Source organism: Aythya ferina (assembly GCF_964211825.1).
Source record: "Aythya ferina genome assembly, contig: HAP1_SCAFFOLD_95, whole genome shotgun sequence".
Classification (NCBI taxonomy): Eukaryota; Metazoa; Chordata; class Aves; order Anseriformes; family Anatidae; genus Aythya; species Aythya ferina.
In genome coordinates this window covers 223,523-249,282 of record NW_028181423.1, presented here as the reverse complement: position 1 = coordinate 249,282, position 25,760 = coordinate 223,523, and the positions used below count along the sequence as shown (strand labels likewise).

General features: G+C 43.7%; 1 pseudogene across 1 annotated transcript; it reads right to left on the bottom strand.

Moving 5' to 3' along the window:
• Positions 1-24,819, bottom strand: LOC311428568 (ATPase family AAA domain-containing protein 2-like; annotated as a pseudogene). Its single transcript has 16 exons — positions 24,092-24,819; positions 23,793-23,853; positions 23,293-23,395; positions 20,288-20,326; positions 20,070-20,191; positions 6,949-7,059; positions 6,405-6,510; positions 5,478-5,600; positions 5,146-5,248; positions 4,810-4,925; positions 3,670-3,843; positions 3,208-3,296; positions 2,708-2,867; positions 1,754-1,844; positions 225-463; positions 1-12 (listed from the first exon to the last, which is right to left on the bottom strand). The product of its transcript is annotated as an ATPase family AAA domain-containing protein 2-like (transcript).
• Between the last annotated feature and the right edge of the window lie 941 nt (positions 24,820-25,760).

The following is a 25,760-nucleotide window of genomic DNA, read 5'->3' as shown; positions in this document are numbered from 1 at the left end:
TTATATTCCAGACTTGCCCAAAAACAAGACACGCACATGCAAATAATAAAATTCTACCACCATTATGTCTGAAAGCTATAAGTTGATTGCACAAACCACAAGTTTTTGCTTTAGCAGAATTATAAAGAAGTGGATGCTGTGGTTATACCTTGCTGTCGGTCCTCCTTCAGTGCAAGCTGTGCATGCGGGAAGATCTTCTGCACAACTTGTAAAATATTCTCTACTGATCTTTGAAAAAGTGGCTTGAAAATGGGTGATAGTGCTTGTACGGGCGAAGTCTCGATCCGGTTTGAAGCTGGAACAACCTTCTTCATAGCCATGAAAAAGTCCTTTGCTTTTATTTTAATAGAATTAACATCTAGCTGCAATTTCTCCCTACTTGCATAAATCTGAGGATAGCATCGGCGTAGAGAGCACAGCACAGCTTCAGTACAGAGGGATTTGATATCTGCACCACAGTATCCTAACAAACAAAAATCAAACGTTACATCAGTCAAGGCCCAGGTTTACAACATGCAACATTTAAAGAATTTGTAATGCCAAAACCAAACAGCTTAACAGGGAATTCAAAGTGCTACCGCTTGTGAGGAATGTTTTAACATTTCGTGTCCATAAAGAACAATTCTGTTTGAATCCTGTCTGCCTCTGGGCCCTGCACTGGCAATTTAATTCTTGAACCACAGATGCAGTGTGTCCCAGTCTCCCCCTCATTCTAGTCAATTTATCAAGTCTTCAGAAAATACTCCTCAAATTTATGAACCTGTTAGCTTTTGTTATTCCGGACTTCTATTTCTAACAGTTACAGCCTTTTTTTTCCTGTCTTCTTCGAGATTAACTTAACACTGCTATAGATGTGACTGTCCCTGTGAATGGCTGGGGAAGAATGTTTTAATTACTCGTGAAGTGTCAATAAGAAAGCTATTTGTGTTTGATGTCTGGGAGTTTCATAACAACTGATAACAACTAGTGACTGTTATGGGATACTATGCAGACCTTTGGTATCTGGCCAGGGGGCCAAGAGATTAAGAGGAAGAAAAAAGAAGCTGAAGGACGGCTGGGAGACAAGACCTGCAGAAAATGTTCTATAAACTTGGTACAGTGCCAAAGGAGTACAAACAGGAAGGACTTGGAGAAGAAGACTACGAGCCTTCAGCATGAAAGACCCCTAGAGACCCCCAGAGAAGACTGATGCGCATGCTCCAGTAGGAGGGACTGGACCCCGGAGGCTAATTATAATAATCTAATTTTTTTGGAAGTAGTAATGAATATGTATTAGTCTAGGAGCAAAAAATCAGCTGCTTGATGTAACTGGTGTGTGCCCTGGTGGAGCGGAGACTCTCAGTGCACCCAGCACTGTTTGCTTACCTCTATTCTTTTATATTCTTCTAATAAATCCTATTTTTTTATTTAATCCTAATTTGAATCCTGAGCCATTTATACCACTCTCTGCAGGGAAGTTTCATGTTGCTCACTGCCTGATATCCTGCGCTTATGCAGCTGAAGCAGACTCCTCATCAAAAACTATACTCTTGAGGAAGATGCCCCAGAACCATTTAATGTTCTCAGACAACAAGAGGAACGACAACAAAGAGTAAATAGATGAAAGCATCTCACTCTGATTGCTATGAAGGCGTGCCAGCTGCCTCGTTGACTAGTTGTGCAGCAAGGCACAAGAGCATGGGTACTGCCTGGTACAAGCTAGGTTCTTTACAACTTGGTCACAAGCAAGAATCCATTTTGATTTCAGTCTTACCAATGCATTTCTCAGCTAGTTCATCAAGCAACATGTCCGGTGGCTGAGGGGTCCAGTCACTAGTATGAATCTTGACAATTTCTTTTCTAGCCTGGAAGCAAAATCATTGCATTTTCGCTTGTCCCAAGTTTTCCTTAAAAATACCAACAAGAAACAAACAAACCAAAAAGCAAACAAACAAACAACAAAAAACAAAACAGTCCTCCCTCAAAACCCCTCATCTACTAATACACTTTTCTTACTTGCTCAACTTTCAAGTATTTTACAGTTATTTAATATACACTCTGCATTGTCAACCAGGAAATTGAATATTTCTTATTTGTTATACTGAACTTTTTCTAGGAACCTACAGTGAAAGAAAAGGCATTTATAGCTTCAATAACAAGTTTCCAAACTACGAGACCTAAGGACCCAGAGGAAAATACTGTAATGAAAAATTTATCCAGAAACATTTCTTTGCTGTCCAAAAAACTTCTCTAAAACTTAGCAAGCTTTCATTGGGACAGTCTCATTACTTCATCACATTTGCTTTCCAGCCAGTAAATTCACAGAAAGCACTTCTGGCACAATGCTTCCAATTGCTACAATTGCTATAAAGAAGAAAAGAATTATGACTCAAACTACTACCACTGATCCGGGGCACAATCAAATGCAAACACGTCCCCTATTCACTCATAAGTGAAGGATTGAGACCAAAAACACAACTTCATGATGAAAGCGCCCAAGTGGACTAAATAATTAAGCAAACAGGTACAACTTTGGGAATTAAAGGTTTGATTATAGAACTAACTACTTGGTGGTATCATCCTGACCATATATATCCAGTACCAGATTTGCCCTCCATGGAACAGCGCAGTGTCTCCACATATCACTCTTTCGTTCAAGTTGTCAATTTTTTTTCCTATAAAGTTGGACTTTGCCATGGTAGCACTAACGTTGAATTTAAGTTCTCACCTCTTTATCTGGCAAGTTGAAGAGGAACTCTCTGTCAAAGCGTCCTGGTCTTCGTAAAGTAGGACCTATAGAATCCAGTCTGTTGGCAGCTCCAATTACCACGATCTCTCTTCTGTTATCTATGCCGTCCAGAAGGGTCAGAAGAGTTGAAACAATGGAACAAATAGAAAAATATAAGTTTTACTTACTGGTTCAGTAAATTTTGTTACATTCCACATGACTTTCTTCCATGAGTAGTCATAAAGGACAAGCTTTTTAAGGACAAGACTCATTTTAAGACATAAAAAATAGGTAAGTTAACACAGACCACATGCTGATATCAGGCTTAGTAAATTGGTTTCTACTATCGTTTAGAATCACCTGTTTTGGCATTGAGTTACAAGTTTTCAGGATAAATTAACATGTTCACAGTAAATTAAACAGGTCATCGTCCTTTTTTTTTTTTTTTTTTTTTTTCCCAAAGATCAAGCAGATTTTATGTAGGTGCAAAACTGTAATACCTATGAATGTGGTCTTGTTTACTGAAGCGCACAGGAGCGAGACCATCTATCTCATCAAAGAAAATAATTGAAGGTCGCATCTGACAGGCCTAGCAGGAAAACACTGAGTAAAACAGCATTATTTAAAGGAAAAATGCACAAAAACATCATGGTTGGAATGTCATCTAAACTAGATTTTTCACTTTAGCCTCTGGGACCTCTACTGATAGAGCTACTGGAGTATCTGGCATGACTAACAGAAGACAGCAGTCTGTGTCAACCCACTGTATCCGGGTGACAGGAAGCAAATTGTTCCAGTAGTTCTTACAGCTGACATTCACAGCAGAAACACTGGCATTTCCATTTCAGGGGGAAAAAAAAAATAACAAAATACAAAAAAAGAGCAAGTGCTACTTAAAAACGTTGACCACAGAAAATAATGGTTTCAACTCTGACAGAATACACTGTGCATTTCAACCTTACCTGTTCAAATAACACACGAAGTTGGCGTTCTGATTCCCCCACTTATTTTCTCACGCAGTCCGAAGCATTTCTCAGAAAAAATGATATTTTCCTGTCACTTCGACTATATTCACTGGCAAGTGCACGATCAACTAGTGTTTTCCCTGTTCCTGGGGGCCATAAAATAGACAACCTCTGCAATAAAAAAGATCCAGATAGGAAAAAAAACATCATGATGAGTACCTCCTACAACCATCGTCTCTAGAACAAACTCGTCTTTCCTAACCAAAACACGTCATGTACAAGACAGCAGTAATAGCTGAAGTGTGGGTAGAGGCAGAACAGATAGAAGTTCCGCGTTTTTACAACATTTCACAAGAAAATTCATTTTTTTCACCCAAAGAAATGAATAAGGAGGTAACTCAAACGTATAAAAACTTCAAAAGAGAGCATACTGTCCCAGAAGGACACTTCCAAAACTGCTGACAAACAGGGTGATTACAGCAAACCGGAGCCAAACGGGCAAACTTCAGCACAGAATCTGAGAATGGGCTGAATGGTGAATCACCAGTTCATTCTGCAGCAATAAACTGCATATTCTTGCTTTCACAATATGCAGAATCTGATAGTAAAGCATTTAATGCTCCTTTCAAAAGCATTAAGTTACTGGGTTTGGTCTCTCAGACCATCTATTGCTGATGGCAAGTGAGGAAGCCTAAAGCCGGAAGGAAAAGCGATGCCTTAGCACTCAGAGGAAAAAAAAAAAAAAAAAAAGAAAAAAAGAAAGCAAAAGTAGGCAGGAAAAACAACTGGGCTTCCAGGCAACATATTACAATTGACTTCCACACTAGATAATCCCTTCTTGCTTACAGACTAATCAAGCTGACTTGTACATAAAACTGAGAACAAAACCACTCCAACCCAACTAACCCAACTTTTTAAAAACACCAGATGGTAAAACTTACAATTTTCAGACATTGCTTATATTTTTAACCTACAAATATTCTGGATTTTATCCATTTTTAAGAAACCACTTTTTGCTACTACTAAAACAAATGTTCACCGCTGCCAAAAATGTTGAAGCACGGAAGCATATTGATACCTTAATTGAACTTTCTCCTGAAAACAGCTGACTTACGATTTATCACTGTCATGAGTTACCTTGGGGGCTGAATATTGAACTGCTGAAAAACTTCTGGATACAGGACGGGAAAAATCACCATCTCTTTCAAAGCTGCAATGTGTTCCGAAAGACCACCCACGTTCTCAAATCCAATCTAAAGAGAAATTCAACACCACAGAGTTTGTATGTTAAAGAAAGCAGCAACCTAGATCAAGGTTTCATCAGAAATTATCTCAGCACAACGCAAACATTCTGGGCAATTTTTGAAGTTGCTTTAGAGAAAACCATCAACAAAGGTAGTTGTAGATGGCACACTGAGATCTTTCAGAATCACTGGAAACACTCGCTGACACGATGATTAGTTTACCACTTACCGCATTATCTATTTGCATTGCATCTCCCTGACTTCCTCCAGCTTTCTTTTGATCCCTCTGAACTCTCTTTAGGTCCCGTTTCTGACGTTTCACTCGAAAAGTCCTGATTTGAATTAAGGAGAAGTTATAGGGCTTCTTTTTCTTTAAGATGCAGCTCGAAGATTTTTGTTTTTCATAATAATGCCAAGCAAATGTAGAAGACATTAATTAATATATTAGAAGACCTAATTAATTGACATAAACTTACACAGTTACATTTAGATAAACTTAAACATGGCTAAATATTCATTTGAAGGAGATTCATCCCTCCCCTATTCTCTACCGACAGCAACCTTCTTGGAGATGTGCTCTCGCCGTCCTCACTGCTCTCACCACCCTCCTCCGTATCACACGTGCTAAGCAAGGGAGATGAGCAAGAGGGTGTAGAATCACTGATGTCATCTGCACGTCTCCGTCTGCAAGCAAGCATATAAACCAGAAAGTTAAAAAGAAAATAGAGCAGATACTAAGTAACACCAAAAATTAAGGGAATTCTATCTCAAAATTGCCTCTGAGATCTATTTTCCAGTCCACTGTACTCCTTAGGAATCTGATTTCAAAGGCCATGACATGATTTTCCTCGTGACAACTGTCTGCTTTCAAGAATGCTCAACAAAATATTGGCAATCAACAGCATTCTCTACGCACTAACTGCTTACAGAATCCAAAAAGCCTTTATCATTACTAAGGCAATTTATGATTTCATTTAGATCTTTTATTGTTTAAGGTTAACTGCATATAGAAACATTAGTTGATTCCAAACAGAAACTAGAGTCAGTATTTGAGTGATAACTTTTTTTTTTTTTAAATCTAACAAAACTTCCATAAAGCCTCTCCCTCTAAATCGAATAAAATTATTTTCGGTTTTAAGAAAATCCTTTGTATCCTTCAAGATTAAATAGTCTGACTAAGATTTTTAAGGGGGGATTCCGGCTTCAGTTCCAGAACCAAAGAATTTCAGTTACAGAAACTCAGACACTACCTCCATAATCATCTTATCAGCGACCCACAAATATTGGATTTAAAAAAGAAACCAACTTAAAAGTATCCACCTCCTCCCCTCCAAATAGTTCTTTCCTCTCTATCCTCAGACTACCAAAGTACTGATCATAAACTTACTCTGTAATTACCACTAAACTGAAAACCCGTTGAAGCATTATGCAGTAAAGAGACTGACAGCTCTACGGATAAGTAAGAGCTATCACTAGCCATACACCAACCTGGCACGTCTTCTATATTTTTGTGACCCAGCATTTTCAAGTGACTCTTTCTGTCTGACAGAACACGGCTGGCCCGAGTTAGTCCTCTCTCGATCTCTTTGTCTTACTGAAAGGAAAGAATTTAGAATAATGATACAGATACATTTAAGAGAGGAGGATATCAAAAGAAAAAGAAAATGCCACGTGTTTCACTCATCCCTAATTCCAGAAGAATTTTTAACTGTTTTTGCTTTTCATCAGTGCATGGTACAAGTGGAAAACTACGCCCTGTTTAAAGGTGAACTGAAAATCACAAGAGCAAGACCATTAAGTGTGATTAATTACTGTTATAGCAAGGATACATAGCACTAAGTACGCCAAACAGCAAAGAAATACAATGTGCACAGGACACACGTGTCTGATAAAAACAGGGAAGTTCATGTGCAGAATGAAGGTACAGAACTGAAATAGAACTGTGTGCGCAAACACGTCTTTGCATTCAAAAATTCTATCTCACTTATGTGCAAGAAATAAGGTTTTAAGAGAAACTGTGCGTTCAACCTACTTTCCATAGGAGCTTGGTAGCGGTCAACAGGTTTACTCTGTCGAAGGTTGTAACGCCTTGGAACATCTTCACCACCATTTTCTTTGTTCTCACTTCCTCTTGATGTTTGTACTGTACCACAAAATGACACCGAATCATTAAGTACTTTTGCAAATTATATGAAATCCAAAATGCATTACACAGATGCCTGTCAGTTTTAGTATTAGCATTATTTTAATGACACAGTGGATCCTGCAAAACCTTAAGATGAATTTATGCAAGTCACGTTTCAGAAATCACAAATCCTAGCAGATGAGCATGCATCTGGACATTGTTCTGTGCTCTCTGAAACTGCTGATGGACTTGTCGTCAGCCTCAGTGTTTAACAACAGGCAAAATTCTGTCATATTGCTTAGCTAAGATGCAGATCTTCTGAAAACAGCTATTTCAGAAAGTCACTTCTTAGTTTGAGAAAGTATTTAATGGAAAGGGTTTTAATAATCTGCAGTGCTAAGACTAAGCGTAGTAATCTAAGTCCAAGTCTAGCTCTGCCACAAATTCTGTGAGCAATAATGGGCCAGACACAGGCTTGAAGCTCACCAATGAGAAAACAATGCCAAATGCACATAAGCTTAGGCCATTAGCTTCTGTCAAGTAACCTGAAGTTGTTTCATGAAAGATGGTAAAAAACACAAGAACCAGAGTGCAATCATCTACTGGGTTCTGGTGAATATCCTCTCACGTTAACAGCAGGACACCGAGGAAGGAACGTACATACTCCGTTCACCTACCTGTTTGCCACAAGGACTTATCTTTTTTTCTTGGAAAGCACTGCCCTCTCTGGTTTTTATTTTTTAACCCCAAAGGTTGCATTGCTTTCTGAATGCGAGGTAGGTGCCATGGGGTATACAGACAGCACACGGAAAACTGAGCGATCAGGAAATGAGTTTGTGATCACTACCATCTCCAGTCCTTGGTGTTCCAACACTTCTATCACAAAAGCATGAATTTCTCTGCTTTATTGCTCCTCTAACCCTTTCCTTTGTTCCAGTAACTTCCTTTATAACAACACCGACACTTTCCTCACTCTTTTCTGGCGTATTTTTCATTATAAAAGTATAGTCTAGCTCTTTCCTGATTTAAAATTGTAGTTTGCATTTTGATCATCAATTAATTGCCCCGGGCTCATTTCCCATTCAACGTGCTATTTAAAATTCCTCTCTACAAGTCTCTACTGCGCAGCTCCCTGAAACCCACACACTTTAACCAAGCTTCTCCCTCTAGACTGGCGCCCGCCTTGTATTCAAGCTACTCTTATTAAGACTTTGAGCTAATGTTTTCCTAACTAAACCTCCAAAGGAGTCAACTCTGCTTCTCCCTTACTAGTCCATGGCCCAGCCATTCTTCCTCTGAAGAACTTCCCTCGGGTTCCCACCTGCCACTGTGCATCTCTCTGCTCCTCTGGGCCTCTGAAGGGAGGAGCAAAGTATTTTCTGGGGCTCAGCCTCCTCTCACTGTCTCTCTGAGCTCCTTTGCAGGTGTGCAGCTGAGCTCTATCACATAATCTAACTCATCAGCTATCTACTGCAACACCCTTTTCGGTCCTTAAGTACACTCTTGCCCTCTTCTGATCTGTTTAGAAAGCTCCTACGAGGATGATCTAATTTACTGCCTTAAACACAACTAACATTCTTCTTAAAAACTGTAAGTTTTCCCATCACTTCCAAGTTCATACAGTCTTTCGTGGCTTAACCTCATTCCACAAGACCTTGTCCGGGGAGAGGAGAAAAAAAGTAATAGAAAAAAACCCTAGGGGTCAGCCTTGTCGAGGGAAATCGACAATTCCCGTCTGTTACTATTGCAACAAGAAGAGACACGTTCAGAGGAAATATCATAAGCGGGAACAAGATGAGAAAATATTCAAAGAAGAATAGGGGTGTCAGGGGCTATATCTTCTGGGGACTTCAACATCAACAGAGCCGTTGATAAAACTATTAATTGGTCCCCATAAAGAGGAAGTCTTATTTTCAGTAGACACAGGGGCTGAAAAATCCACTATTCAAAAACTTCCAAAAGGAATAGAAGAAGGGAAGAGTTGCATGTCTGTAATAGGGGCAAAAGGAGAGCCCTTTAAGGTACCTGTTTTGAAAGATGTAGAGACAGAAACAGATAAAAAAATCTGTCTTAATGATTTACTTTTGCTCGCTGAAACAGAGTACAATTTACTAGGAAGGGATTTGATTTTAAAATTAAACTTAAGCATTCAAAGCCAAGGGGATAAATTGCAGATTAAATTATACACTTTGACACAAAAAGACGAAGAATTCATTAACCCTTCAGTGTGCTATAAGGAAGGGGAAATTGGAAAAATAGAAATGGACCCCATAAATGTTCACATCGTTCAATGTTCACATGGATCCACATCGTCCAATTAGAATTAAACAATACCCTATACCAATGGAGGGTCGAAAAGGATTAAAACCCATAGACTTCTGGAAAAAGGAACTCTAGAACCGTGTATGTCACCTCATAATACACCCATCCTCCCTGTAAAGAAATCGGATGGGTCATACAGGACCTGAGAGCTGTAAATCAGCGAACAGTCACTAAATTCCTTGTGGTGGCAAAACCTTATACTTTACTAAGTCATATCTCTCCCAAACATACTTGGTATAGCGTAATAGATCTGAAAGATGCCTTTTGGGCCTGCCCTCTGGATGAAAAATCCAGAGATTATTTTGCTTTTGAGTGGGAGGACCCTGAAACGGGACGGAAACAACAATTAAGGTGGACCGTGCTACCACAGGGGTTTACAGTCACCAAATCTATTTGGACCAACTTTAGAAAAAGTTTTACAAGATTTTGCATTACCCAGGGAGGTAAAATTATTGCAGTATGTGGATGATCTATTAGTAGCAGGAGAAACTGAAGAGGGAACCCGAGAAGCTCCTATGAAATTGTTCAGTTTCCTGGGAGAAAAGGGATTCAAGGTGTCTCGATCAAAATTACTAAGTATTTTAAAATACTTACTATATATAAATAAAAATAAAGTAAATACTAAGTATTTACAAAATTACTAAGTATTTTACTTCCTGTTCAATTTGTGGAACAGGAAGTAAAATACTTAGGACATTGGTTAAGTAAGGGAAAAAAGAAGTTAGATCCTGACAGGGTATCTGGGATCCTATCCTTAAGACCCCCACAAACTAAAAAGGAAATCCAGCAAATATTGGGATTATTAGGATACTGTAGACCATGGCTTGAAAGCTACAGTGAAAAAGTTAAATTCTTATATGAGAAATTAATTAAGAACCAACTTAAGTGGTCTGCAGAAGATAATCAACAATTTGAAGAAATAAAAGAGGCATTAATACAAGCACCTGTGTTGAGCCTTCTGGATCTGGAAAAACCTTTTTATCCCTTTGTGAACACATCAAACCAGGCGGCATATGGAGTTCATACTCAAGACTGGGCAGGAATTAAGAAACCCGTGGGGTATTGTTCTAAGTTACTTGGTCCAGTAAGTAGAGGGTGGCCTGCTTGTCTCCAAGCTTTGGTCGCTACGGCATTATTAATAGAGGAAGTTAGAAAGATCACTTGTAATGCTCCCTTAAAAGTGTATACTCCACACAACGTCAGAAGTGTCTTACAACAGAAAGCAGAGAAATGGTTAACAGACAGCCAGATCCTAAAGTATGAAGCTATACTAATTGACTCCCCTGACTTAGAACTAAGGGTAAGCTCTGCTCAGAGTCCAGCACAATTTTTGTTCGGAAAACCATCAGAGGAATTACAACATAACTGTTTAGATATAATTGAGACCCAGACTAAAGGAAGACCCGATTTAAGAGATACTGAATTAGAGAAGGGAGAAGCACTGTTCATAGATGGCTCCTCCTGAGTAGTGGAGGGAAAAAGAAAATCAGGATATGCAATAATTAATAAGCACCTGGAACCTGTGGAATCAGGACCCTTGAGTCTATCATGGTCAGCTCAGGCTCGTGAGCTGTATGTCCTATATAGGGCCGTGGAACTATTAAAGGGGAAAAGTGGAACTATATATACAGATTCTAAATATGCATGTGGGGTGGTTCATACCTTCGGAAAAATTTGTGAAGAAAGAGGTTTCGTTACTACTCAAGGGAGGAATCTTATACATCAACAATTAATAATAAAAAATTTAAGGGCATTAAGAGAACCAAAAGAAATAGCAGTGGTACATGTAAAAGGACACCAAAGAGGATTAGATTACCACACCAGAGGGAACAATCTAGCAGATAAAGAAGCTCAGGAAGCAGCCTTGAGAACTCAGGCTGCTAAAATTAATACAGTACAGGAGGAAGAAAGACGAGAGGGAGAAGAAAAAAAGTTTACTCCTGAAGAACAGACAAAACTGGAGAAAACAGGTGCTAGATTAGAACAAGGAAAATGGACATTGCCAGACGGGCGAGAGATATTACCACAAGCTTATGCAAGGCAAAGATTGGAACGTTTGCATACACAAACACATTGGGGTACAAAAGCATTAAGTAATCACTTACTTCAACAATTTGGTTGCATAGGGGTATTTGAAATAGCAAAGCAAATCACACAAGGTTGTTTAACTTGTCAGAAGATAAATAAGAAAGTGTTTTGACAAGCAGCCGCGGGAGGAAGAAAAACAGCTTATAGGCCTTTTGAGAAAGTACAAGTTGATTTCACTGAATTGCCCATGGTAGGGAGGATAACGTATTTATTGGTAATAGTATATCATTTAATACAATGGGTAGAAGCTTATCCCGTAGCACCAGCTACGGCACAAATGGTGGCAAAAAATTTATTAGAACACCTGATACCTAGATATGGGATAATCCAGTACATTGATTCTGATCAGGGCACACACTTTACTTCTAAAATAGTAAGATTATTGTGTCAATCATTAGGTAATCCATGGGAATATCATACTCCATGGCACCCACAAAGCTCAGGAAAAGTAGAGAGAATGAATCAAACAATGAAACAACAATTGGCTAAATTAATGATTGAGACACAAATGCCCTGGACAAAATGCTTACCATTGGCACTTCTAAACATAAGAACTAAACCACACAGTGAGACTGGATTATCACCATATGAAATGTTATATGGTATGCCTTATTCACAGGGAATGCCTCTGGGAAACAATGTAGTTGAGGATTGTAGTATCCAGAAATACGCAATTACTATTGGGAAAAGATTGCAAGAGCTAAGAGAAATTGGAAGAATGGCTCAGACACCACCTTTAGGGTTTGCTATTCATCAAATACAACCAGGGGACAAGGTCTTAATAAAAACTTGGAGGGAAGAATCATTACACGCCCGGTGGAAGGGACCATACCTTGTTTTACTTACCACTGAAACAGCTGTGAGAACAGCAGAAAGGGGTTGGACCCATGCATCTAGAGTAAAAGGACCAATAAATACCCGAACTTGGAGGGTTGAGTCTGCTCCTGGGGAACTGAAATTAAAGCTAAAAAAGAACTAATGTTCTGGCAATAAGGCTCTGCATAAATTAAGAATGCCAGAAGGAGGGGACAAGCCTGAAGGGAAGAAAGGGAGAAGGCAAGACCGGGGCAGGACCCTCCACTGTGGTGTGTATAGTCTACCAAGGGAGGCAACCCCTACGGGTATTGACTGCCGAGTGGGAGGGCCTCAACCGGACTTTGCCCACACTAAAGCCAGGTTGTCCCAGGAAAAAGAAACAAACAAGCAAACAAAAATATATTTATATAATAAATATGATTATTATTATTATTTTTTAACCTATTGTAATTAGTTTTCCAGGAGCTGGATCACCCTCAAAGGCTGAACAGTAACCCAAGCTCAAATAGATCCTTGAAGTGGGCCCAACCCCTTGATTGGAGGCATTTCTCACACCCCCACGATAACCCCTGGATGACGCAGAAGGATGTTATACTTCCTGGTACTATTTTTACAGGGGCAATTAAGCCACGGGAATAACTTGTTCATTCTGGGGGAAGAAGTGGCCAAGGCTTTTAACCTTAGCAATTGCTGGGTTTGTGGGGGATCACAGGGAACTGAAAGTTGGCCCTGGGTAGCTGGCCCGGTTGAACCTAAGTGGTGGGTTAGTAATTTGAGTGAAGTTCATAATGGTACACAATTCTGGAAAGAGGAAGAAGGCCCATGGCAATTGCACTTGTCAGAGCAGGGTATATACTGTTTAACCAGAACAGGAACAGTAAAGGTGGGAAAAAGCTTTTGTAAATGGACTCTATCTCCCGGATATGATTGTACTGATCCTGAATGTGGACCTATAAACTGTACATCAAGTAAAGGAAAATGGAACGCTACACATGTCCAGCTGAAAAATGGGACTTGGCTGAAATGCTCATATAAGAAATTTTTTGGACCTGGATGCGAAGCCATGGCAAGAGCACAATCAAAGGGACAATTTGACGTTCAAATCCCGAGTTGTCAGCGTGATAACACCACTAGGGAGCAGCATGTGGTAAGAGTCTACTGCTGGAGGCGGCAAGATGAGAATGGGACAGAAGTGTTCTTTAAACATTTCTGGTCAGCTCGTGGTATGACAAGTCGTGAAGGAGAACTTAGTTGTAATTGTGAGTGGGAATCTAGTGCGGGAGCTTGGAGGTGTATATATACAAGTACTAATGGGGCAAACATTGTAACAGGACCACTTGGTAACAAAAACCCTTTGTATTTTCACACCCCAAGGAATAAAAGAGAATGGGACTGTCCTTTTCCAAATGGGACGTGGGCTCTAAAGGGACATTATTGGGTGTGTGGCAAACAGGCCTACAAAAGGCTACCAAAGGACTGGTCAGGAATATGCTACGTGGGCTACATAAGACCCTTGTTCTTTTTATTGTCACAAATACAAGGAAATCATTTAGGAATAAAATTATATGATGATCTGAATAGAGAAAAACGATCTATTGATGCTTCCTTAGCCGGAGGTAGTGCTCAACAACGGAGAGAAAATGAATGGCCCCCTGAAAGAATCATACAGTATTATGGACCAGCTACCTGGAACCCAAATGAGATAATATCTGGAGCCTGAGAACCTATTTATAATTTGAATCGAATAATTAGGTTGCAAGCTGTCCTCGAAATAATAACCAAACAGCGACAGCTTTGGATCTTTTAGCTGATCAGTCCACCCAGATGAGGAATGCTATCTTTCCACATAGAATGGTTTTAGACTATTTACTAGCAGAAGAGGGGGGTGTGCGTGGGAAACTAAATGATTCTAATTGTTGCTTACAAATTGACGATAATGGGAAAGTGGTTAAACAGATAACAAAAGAAATTAGGAATGAGCCCACGTCCCAGCACAAACTTGGAAGGGTATGGATAGGGATTTATTTTCATGGCTGCCTGGTGGACCATGGGTTAAAAGGATGTTATTTTTATTTTTATGTGGTGTAATGATGTTATTATTCATACCTTGTATGATACCTTGCTTTACATTATTGATACGCCCGATAATAAATAGTACATTTGTAATGACTTCATTAAAAAAGGAAGGGGATATGTCAGTTATGATGCTTAAGAACTGGACCCTCCGAGAACAGACTGATGAAATCCAGTTATTAATGGAAAAGGTTGAAAAAGAGACACGAATTGAGGATATTAAAAAGAAGATAAGGGACTGTGAGGAATGTTTGAACAATTCTTGTCAATAGAGAGCTTGAAGGAAAATGTATTCGTAAGTTTTTTCCTTGAAGTCTCTGATATCCGGGGCTTTCAGAACAACTGCTAACTATTATGACTTTTGCATGGGACACTATGCAAGCCCCTGATACCTGGCCAGGAGATGAAGGAGAAGGGAAAAGCTGAAGGACGGCTAAAAGACAAAGCTTGCAGGGAACGCTGTGCAAGCTTTTGACATGCACCCAAGAAGTACAAAGAAGGACAAGAAAAAAAGCGTGAGAGGAAGACTATGAGCCTTCAGCATGGGAGACCCCCAGAAGGACCACCAGAGACTGATACGCATGCTCCAGTAGGGGGGTTCAGATTCTGGAACTAATTATAATAACCCTGTTTTTTTAGAAGTAGTAATGAATATGTATTAGTCTAGGAGCAAAAAAAAATCATCATCTTGATGTAACGGGTGTGCGTCTAGGTGGAGCGGAGACTCTTAGCACACCCAGCACTGTTTGCTTACCTCTATTCCTTTAATAAATTGTAAACGTTGATTATTACCCTATTTTGGGATTTAGCCATTTATAACACCAGTTATAGACAGGTTGCTCCAAAAGGGGATGCTGGAACCATGTATGTCCCCACATAATACCCCCATTTTGCCAGTAAAAAAGGCTGATGGATCATACAGGTTTGTTCAGGATCTTAGGGCTGTGAATCAGCGAACCATAACCAAATTTCCAGTGGCAGCTAACCCATACACTTTATTAAACCACCTAACACCTCTGCATAAATGGTATAGTGTAATAGATTTGAAGGATGCTTTCTGGGCCTGCCCATTAAGTGAAGGGTCTTGGAATTACTTCGCCTTTGAATGGGAAGACCCCGAAACAGGAAGGCGACAACAGCTTAGATGGACTGTACTTCCTCAGGGATTTACTGAATCCCCACATTTATTTGGCCAAACTTTAGAAAAATTATTACAACTTTTTGAGGTAAAGGGGGAAGTGAAATTGTTGCAACATGTGGATGACCTATTAATAGCTGGGGAGACTGAAAAAGAGACACGGAGAACCACTATCCAATTACTTAATTTCTTAGGGAAAAAGGGTTGAAGGTCTCAAAATCTAAATTACAATTCGTGGAAAAAGAAGTAAGGTACTTAGGACATGGGCTTAGCCAAGGAAAGAAAAAATCGGATGCTGACAGGGTATCTGGGATTTTAGCCCTATCATCACCCAAAACAAAGAAGGAAGTGAGGCAACTGCTCGGGCTCTTGGGATATTGTAGACCCTGGATTGAAGGGTTTAGTGAAAAGGCAAAGTTTTTATATGAAAAATTGACTGGAGAAAAAATTAAGTGGAACGAGGAAGATGAGGAAAAGTTGAGGTTGATGAAGAAAACGTTAATAGAAGCTCCAGTGCTGAGCCTCCCAGATTTACAAAGACCCTTTTATTTATTTGTAAGTGTTTCTAACCAAACTGCATACGTTAGTTGCAATTACAGCTAAGTCAAGAATGGGCAGGAATCAAGAAACCTGTGGGATATTGTTCCAAACTCTTAGACCCTGTGAGGAGGGGGTAGCCAGTGTGCTTCCAGGCAATTGTGGCTACTGCCTTACTGATTGAGGAAGCTAGAAAAGTCGCTTGTAGGGCACCTCTGAAGATACATACTCCACATAATGTTAGGGGAGTACTCCAGCAGAAGGCTGAAAAATGGTTAACTGATAGTAGGATGCTGAAGGATGAGGCCATCCTGACCGACTCCCCTGATTTAGAATGAAAAATAACTGCTGCACAGAGCCCTGCACCCCTGACCCCAACCCTAACCCGGATCTAACCCTAACCCCAACCCCAACCCCTAACCCCAGTTCCCTAGAACTACATTTCCCGGTATGCTCTGGGCACCCAACATGGCCTCCAGGAAGTCCGGAGTCCGAGAACTACATCTCCCGGCATGCTATGGGCACCAAACATGGCCTCCCGGATACCCAGTGCCGGAAAACTACGCCTACCAGCATTCCCCAGGCAGCTGGCCTGACCAATCACAGGCCGAGTGTTCGAGAAATACCTTTTACCAGCACTCACTGTAACCCAAGCACTTACCGGCCTTTCAAAAAAGCCACAAGCCCTAACACTAAAAGTCCTTGAAACCCCTACAGGCATAACCCAAACTATTTACCACACTAAACCCCTGAAGTCCTATGCCTAAAAGCCCAAACCCAAACACTTAAGACGCTCAAAACCCAAACCCAAAACATTAGGATTCTCAAAGCCCTAAACAACAAAATTAGAACGCTTGAAGCCCTAACCCCAAAATTAAGACGCTCAAAACCCAAAGCCAACCCAAATCAGTAGGATGCTCAAAACCCTAACCCAAAAAATTAGGACACTCAAAACCCTAACCCTGGAGAACCTAACCTGAAAAAAAAAAAAAAAAAAAATCTTAAAACCCTGAATAACTGACCAAAAATAAAACCCTAGGACCCTAACACTAAAAAGCCTATCAACACTACAACCCAAAAAACTCTAAAACCCTAACACGATAACCCTGAAACCCTTAAAACCCTAACTGTTAAAACTCCAACCCAGTTATACACCAGTTACCTCCCTTAAGGGATATAGAGGAGCTCTCTCAGATATGGCAGTCCTACTTCTCATGCATGCAGCCAGAGGTCGGTCTCATTCTGGTGCTGATGGTGGTGGAAGCAGGGGCAACGGTGGTACTGCTAGAGATACCACAGCCACCGGAGGTGGATTGTTAGGATATGGAGATGGTAGGTTATCCAACGGCTCCCGTTTATTATCTTTTTCTTTTTCCTGTTCTTCTTCTTCAAATTTCTTATCTGCTTTTAGTGTAAATATTGAGGCTGGAAAAGGACATGAAGTCCTCCTGATCCATAATCCTGCATAATCGCTTTCTTCCTGGCAAAAAGGTTCCTTCGAATTAACATGTGTATTTCAGGCGTGACAAATCCAGTCTTCAAAGGATCGAAAAACAGACCGAAAGACGTGATCTTAAAGGCTCCTTTGGCCGTTCTATCACACAATACTGGACTGTTTTTTATTTACTTTTTCCTTTTCTGGGGCCTCTATCGTTCCAATTTCTAACCGTTATTCCTAATGGACTTTCTGGTGGTGTGTCTGGTAATTTGCTCCCTTTCTTCTGGTCCCTGGTCTTCGATTTTGTCTGACCCATCTAGGAATTTTACTGTGGCAATTCCCACAGCCCTTGGTTACATTAGTAAGAGTGTCTTACAGAGGGTTTAAGATCTATCACACACCCACAAATCCTATAGGAATCGCTTCGGTCCTTCACCGGCCAAGTCCCTCGGGGGAGATTGGAACCGCGGTTAGAAGACCTCCACAATCGCTTTGGAACTAAATTCCATCTCAGTCACACTCTTACACAGGCAACCAAATCCCACCCAACAGAACAGTATATGCTTTAAACGCTTACGACTACGTTGTCTTCATTTGGATCTTCACACGCAGAATTACAGGCAAAATAGAGTGCTGCAACCAGCAAGGGAGCTGAAGAAAAATCACAACCTTTGCTTACCTTTATTCAGGTTCAAGATGCCATTAGTCCCGACCCGACTCGAACAGCAGCCACCACATGGTGGGGCGCCTCTCCTAGATCAAGTAAGAATTCAGGAACCAAAGCCCTCCCGGACGATCCCCCAGTTGTCATACACGACTGGGTCCCAAATTCGATTGCAATTACAGTTTACAATTTACTAAACAAAGAGAGGTACGCGGGCAGTTACTCGCAAACAGATATATTGTGCCAGCTGCCCTTCAGTAGCCCAGTGTCAGACCGGATGTCTTTGCCAAAACAGCCCGGACAATGTATTAGTACACCGATGCACTACCACGTTAATCACTAACTGCCAGGCAGGACAGCTCCAGACCAAACACATACACACAGGCACGCCACAAACACTACAAACAAAACACACAACACAATGCACAAGAAAAAGTGACCCCCAGAGGGAAGCCCTATGGCAACAGCAAGTCAGAACAGGTGCTCTGTAGCAGACCCAAGGAGAGACTCAAATATCATGACAGGAGACTGGAAGCAACTGCCAGAACTGGGATGATGGAGGCCTAAAAAGCCTGCCTTCAAGACAAGAGACCAGAAGGATGGGGAGTGAAAACCCCTGAAGAAGACACTTAGGAAATCAATTCCAAAGCAAGAGCTCCTGATGCGGCCCAGATGACTTCTTCAAGAGTGAGGATGGAAATAGATGTGATCTCAAACAGAATACAATGCACAAGACCTGAAACATATCTGCACTTCAAGCAGCGACTGCAAGACAAGTGCTCGCATCAGCCCTACGATGATGAAACAAGCATTTAGGAACTTCGGTGTGGCTACCAAGTTGCCCGTCTAATCTGTCCAGTGGAAGAAGGAAATGCGGATATCAAGACCTGAGGAGCATGTAACATATGTTGATCATATCAAGAAACGTTTGATACAAAAAAGTATTACACACACAGAAGTGATTCCTTTAAACTCCCACTGCAAGATGAGAGGTGCTCAGCTCCCAATTGAACATCAGCATTATTCTGATGATGTTAAGTGTTCAGTACCCTCAGGATGGCTTCCCCAGGGCCTGCCAAACACCAAGAGCAACAGCACAGTACAGCACAGACAACACAGAACACAGATGACAAACTGGGACTGCCCTGCCTGGCATGTGTTCACACTGTACGTGACAGAACTCCCCACACATAATCTCTCTGCCTGACCTGATCGATCCTGAAAGGCCCCATCCAAAGCAATGACTTAGAAGCACAGACCCTCGCCCTATGGGTGCATTCACAACCCCAACTCAAACATAGCACTTGCCCCCCAACTTAGCTTGAGAATGCTGGGAGGCAGGTTCCATCTTCACCAAGGAACACAAACGCTAGCCAGGACATTGCCTCAGGCACCAGGCTCTTCTTCACCTGCAGAAATAAAGTGCCATCAGGCACCAGCACACCAGCCAAATTTCTTCCAGTAGAACAACCTCCTCAGAAACAGTCGTAGTCAACTGACCTGCTCCGCTTCTGAAACCAGATAGATACCCTCTAGAAAACTCCCCGCCTCCCTCTGCCAACCACTCCCCAACATACAATATTTGCCCCCGGACTTAATTCTCAGGGCTCAGAATCCACCATCAACGTGGACCACAAAGGCCAGCTAGGATGTTCCCAGTACCTTCTTCGTCCCTGCAAAAGAGGAGTCACCCAGAGGCGCACCAATAGACTACAACACCAAAAACAATACCTGTTTTCCACCTTTTCTCCACTCACCTTCCCGATCCAGGCTTAGCACTTCCATTCAGTGTGCCGAGCCAAAGTCATAGGGCTTAGACCAAGGAGAAAGAACAGACAAACGTGACGATCCACAAAACAGTCTTTCCCCACTCCTCTTCCTTCCTCCCCTACTGCAACAGCCAAGAAGCCCCAAAGCCACGTACCCCAACCCATTACGACCGCTTCGCTCACCTAACATCTCAAGGAGATGCATCATGCTCCCTGCTCCTCTTGCGCCCTGAGCAGCTCCAGCATTTCAGGAACTGGAACTGCTGATGTCTGGCAGGTCTCAGAAATGTGGCAGGAGACGTACTCTGCTGTCGCAAGGCGCTTGCAAAGCCGGCCCAACAGGTGAAGCAGACTAACACAGTCCACCGAACAACTCGGGGACCCCACTGCTGTCCACTCACTCTCATGCTTCGTTCAAGTTTCCGTGCCTATGCCCTGGGCTACAAAAAATAGAGAGAGAAGGTCACATCCACGATGGACACACAAACAGTACAGCTCCTTGATAAGAACTCAAACACAGAGACCAGAGCTAGACAAATAAAAAAACCACCCTGAAGTCCACAAATGCCAGATGGCCATGAATGCATAGCAGCTCCAACAGGGCTAATCACAAACTTACACTTTGCAGATGAAGAAGGTGACCCTGCTCAGTCTCTTGGTAATACTGTACCAATGTGGTCAAGCCCCTTGTAGCATGTAATCAAGCTGGTTTTAGTCCTTTGTAGAGTTACACAAGTGGGTTGGTTCATCTAGAGATTCAAAAATAGCTCAAACACAGGAGCGTATGCCACCATCCCAAAAAACAGTGAGCCAGCAGCCTCTACTAAATATCCCTCTATTAAGTGAATTCCAAGCACTTAGAAATCCAGAAATCCATAGACTCCAGCCTGCCTAAAGAACCCTGCAACTGACTGAAGGAATCACCTGGGAAAGGGGAGGGGCAAAGCACAAGAAAGTAGAAAGAGGAGGAGCAGCAGCTGTGGTTTATTTACTTATTTATAAGGCTTAGCTCAACAGCATGCAGACTGCAGACAAGACAACTGGGGTGTTTCTAGAAGCAACAATCCCCATGCTTTTGCTACGGCTTTTAATATTAAAAGGACAATACCACCAAGCAAGTAACTGAAGCTTTTCCAGCTGGAATTAGCTCAAACTTTTATTTACATTTAAAGAAAACTCTAGGAGCAGAACAGATTATACACCAACAAAATCAATTCCATTCCATTCACAGGAAAAATCACTTACTTCAGTAGGCTATCTGAAAACCAAAGGCTATGCTGATGGGTCAAAACACGCTACAGGACACTGGGGCCAGGCCCTCCGCTGCACCAGCTTAAAACCCATCCCTACACTCACCAAGGTGCAACCCCAACCCAAACACAGATGCAGCATTTCAGCCTCAACAGTTTTGCAAACTGCTGGAAAGCAGGCTTCATCCTCAGTGAGGCGTGCTCAGGCTACACAGGACAGGGCTTCGGGCACCTCTTTGCCTACCAAAGACGACCGACATCAGGAACTGCCACACCAGACAACCTTTTTCCTACACAACACCTTTCTCAGGAACCACGCAGCATTCCAGTGACCTGCTTTCCTCCTACTCTAAAGGCTATCTCAGCCCACCTTGTCTGTGGCACCTCATAAACAGGAGAGAAAGCAATCGCAGGAGCAAAAGCCACAGCGCCCTCGGGACAGTTACTCTCATCCCCTCCTGTACCTCTGCCGCTTGCCTGCCCCACATGGCACATGCTTCCATCTGTTCTCTTTACCCACTTATAGCACCTCTAAAAGAGAAAGTGGAATTTTACTCGATTGGATGTAAGAAAATAACTGCAGTGACAACCGCACCCCAAAAATAACAGCTACCTCTGCTCATCACACCACTCACTCCAGAGGCACCTCGGGTCATGACATCCTGGACTACATACTGAGTTTCAGCCTGAACAAAGGAAAACACAGTCACAAGATAATCATTCAGCTGCCAGCATTAGCACCCATCCCTCAACAACACAAAGGAACCCCATTTACAATATTATCATTTCAAAACAGCAGCCCCCTTGCCTCAGCACCTGGAAAGGGGATCAAGCCAGTCACTGAGTTGCCTACCAAGTGCTGGACAGTTCCAGAAGGAGCTCTTTCCTGTGACAGGTTCCTCCAAAGCTTTACACTCTACTGGGGACAGGAAAGAAATAAAAATAAGAATTTCAAAACCCCGTATCTGTAAGCTTTCAAGATTCGACAGACCTCCTCAAGCACACCGTTCAAGCGCTATGCGAGCAGCTGCTCGCAAGCAGCACTACTCTCCTCCCCCCCAAATCTGCCAAACACCATAGAGATGACTGTGCCAGCTGCCCTTCAGTACATGCCCAGAGGCAGACCGGATGTCTTTGCCAAAACAGCCCGGACAATGTATTAGTACACCCATGGACATTAGCTACCATCACTAACTGCCAGGCAGGACAGCTCCAGACCAAACACATACACACAGGCACGCCACAAACACTACAAACAAAACACACAACACAATGCACAAGAAAAAGCGACCCCCAGAGGGAAGCCCTATGGCAACAGCAAGTCAGAACAGGTGCTCTGTAGCAGACCCAAGGAGAGACTCAAATATCATGACAGGAGACTGGAAGCAACTGCCAGAACTGGGATGATGGAGGCCTAAAAAGCCTGCCTTCAAGACAAGAGACCAGAAGGATGGGGAGTGAAAACCCCTGAAGAAGACACTTAGGAAATCAATTCCAAAGCAAGAGCTCCTGATGCAGCCCAGATGACTTCTTCAAGAGTGAGGATGGAAACAGATGTGATCTCAAACAGAATACAATGCACAAGACCTGAAACAGATCTGCACTTCAAGCAGCAACTGCAAGACAAGAAGTGCTTGGATCAGAGTCATGATGACAAAACAAGCATTGAGGCCCTTCAGCACCGCTATCAAGTCGCATGTCTAGTCAGTCCAGTGTAAAAAGCTAGGAGGATATCAAGACCCAAGAAGCACAGAACAGACATTGCAGAAGCAACACTACAGGACAGACGAACAGAAGGAAACTGTCATGCCTGGCACACGCACTCAAGCTACAAAATAATCCCGCTGCTTCTATTAGCCTGGTGACCCAGCCACAAGCAGCCTGAACGTGACCCAGCCTGAACTACCCTCACAGTGGCACCAAGTCTATTCAGCCAGCTGGCTCCACGCTGCTCTGACTCCCAGCTCCCATTAGCCACCCCAGATATGCAAATACCAGGTGCCCCCCAACTTAGCTCTCAGGTTGCTGGATGGTAAAGTTCCTCCACCTCAAGAAATGCACAAGCACCGATTGTCATCTTAGTCAAGTGCCAGGCTCATCATCAGCTGCAAAAACAGACTACCAGCATTCACTAGCACTCCGGCCATGATGCCCACCTTCTCCACAATGCTGACTACTTCTGATGTTACATATGATTGTGCTCATGTGTTCCTCTCCAAATCCAAACTCCAACAGTGCAGCCAGTATCATCCACACCACCTGGGAAAACAAAGGGATTAAATGATCGCTGCGTTCACAAGAAGTCACCCAATGGTGTTTTTTTGTTGTTGTTTGTGTGTGTGTTTTTCTTTTTTTTTTTTTTTTTTTTTTTTTTCTTGAAATCTGCTTTAGCTCAACAGCATGCAGACTGCAGACAAGAGAACTGGGGTGTTTCTAGAAGGAACAATCCCCATGCTTTTGGTGCAGCTTTGAATATTAAAAGGACAATACCGCCCCCAGCAAGTAAATGGAACTTGCTTAACTGGAAATAGCTCAAACATTTTTTTACGTAGAAAGAAACATCTAGGTGCAGAACAGATTATACGCCAAAGCAATCAAACACCAAACAATCTTTCCTTCACTTCGGATAAGGGATGACCAGGCCGACAACACTCACCTTCCCTCAGAGCTTCGTAACATGAAGATTTCCCTTCCCTGTCCACGACTGCACAAAGCACCTGCAAAGACAAGAGGAAAGCACACTCTGAGGCACCTCATAGCCACAGTGTACCTGCTGCAATACCTCTCTCTTCCCAGCTCTGTTACTTCAGCTGCTCACCAGCTCTGAGATTCTTCACTCACAGCGCCACTGCAAACTCTGCCCAGGCCACACAACACACCAAAAAGACATGCACACACACATGCCAAAAAGACATGCACACACAGCAGCCCTGGCAGGGGTAATCACAGACTTACCCTTTGCGGATGAAAAAGGTGACTCTGATACAACCATGCTCAGTCTCTTGGTAATGCTGCATCTACACTGTCAAGCCATATGTAGCATGTAATCAAGCGGGGGTAACTCTCCAGAGGACTAAAACAAGTGGTTTTATACCTCTAGAGATTAAAATATAGCTCAAAAACAGGAGCATATGCCACCATCCCAAAAAAAAAGTGAGCCAGCAGCCTCTACTAAATATCCCTCTATTTCAAGCACTTAGAAATCTAGAATTCCAACCACTTAGAAATCCAGAAATTCATAGACTCCAGCCTGCCTAAACAACCCTGCAACTGACTGAAGGAAAAACAAAGCACTGACCCCAAAGAGCAGCCCAGGCAGAGGGAGCTCTCTGATGCCATGCCTGGGGCTCATATACCTTCTGGCCCCGCCCAGCACCCAAACCAAACCAGCTGGGAAAGGGGAGGGGCAAAGCACAAGAAAGTAGGAAGAGAGCAAGAAAAGCAGCTGGGTTTTTTTCTTTCTTTTTTAAAATCAACTTTATCTCAAAAGCATGCAGAGAGCAGACAAGATATCTCTGGTGATTCTAGAAGCACGAATCCCCTTTTGCTTTTTCTGCAGGTTTTAATAAGGGATTTACAATATCACCAAGCTAGTAACTGAAACTTTCTCAACTAGAATTAGTTTAAACAGGCTCATCCCCATCAGTAAACGCAGAGAACCAGCATTCACTAGCATGCCAGCCCTAATACCCACCAACACCACAACGCTGACTACTACTGATGGAACATATAGTTGTGCAATACCTCTCTGTTCCCAGCTCCTTTACCTCACCTGCTCAACAGCTCCACCTGAGAAACGTGCCCGGGCGGCGCCGCGCCGCAACGTGCCCGGGCGGCGCCGCGCCGCAACGTGCCCGGGCGGCGCCGCGCCGCAACGTGCCCGGGCGGCGCCGCGCCGCAACGTGCCCGGGCGGCGCCGCGCCGCAACGTGCCCGGGCGGCGCCGCGCCGCAACGTGCCCGGGCGGCGCCGCGCCGCAACGTGCCCGGGCGGCGCCGCGCCGCAACGTGCCCGGGCGGCGCCGCGCCGCAACGTGCCCGGGCGGCGCCGCGCCGCAACGTGCCCGGGCGGCGCCGCGCCGCAACGTGCCCGGGCGGCGCCGCGCCGCAACGTGCCCGGGCGGCGCCGCGCCGCAACGTGCCCGGGCGGCGCCGCGCCGCAACGTGCCCGGGCGGCGCCGCGCCGCAACGTGCCCGGGCGGCGCCGCGCCGCAACGTGCCCGGGCGGCGCCGCGCCGCAACGTGCCCGGGCGGCGCCGCGCCGCAACGTGCCCGGGCGGCGCCGCGCCGCAACGTGCCCGGGCGGCGCCGCGCCGCAACGTGCCCGGGCGGCGCCGCGCCGCAACGTGCCCGGGCGGCGCCGCGCCGCAACGTGCCCGGGCGGCGCCGCGCCGCAACGTGCCCGGGCGGCGCCGCGCCGCAACGTGCCCGGGCGGCGCCGCGCCGCAACGTGCCCGGGCGGCGCCGCGCCGCAACGTGCCCGGGCGGCGCCGCGCCGCAACGTGCCCGGGCGGCGCCGCGCCGCAACGTGCCCGGGCGGCGCCGCGCCGCAACGTGCCCGGGCGGCGCCGCGCCGCAACGTGCCCGGGCGGCGCCGCGCCGCAACGTGCCCGGGCGGCGCCGCGC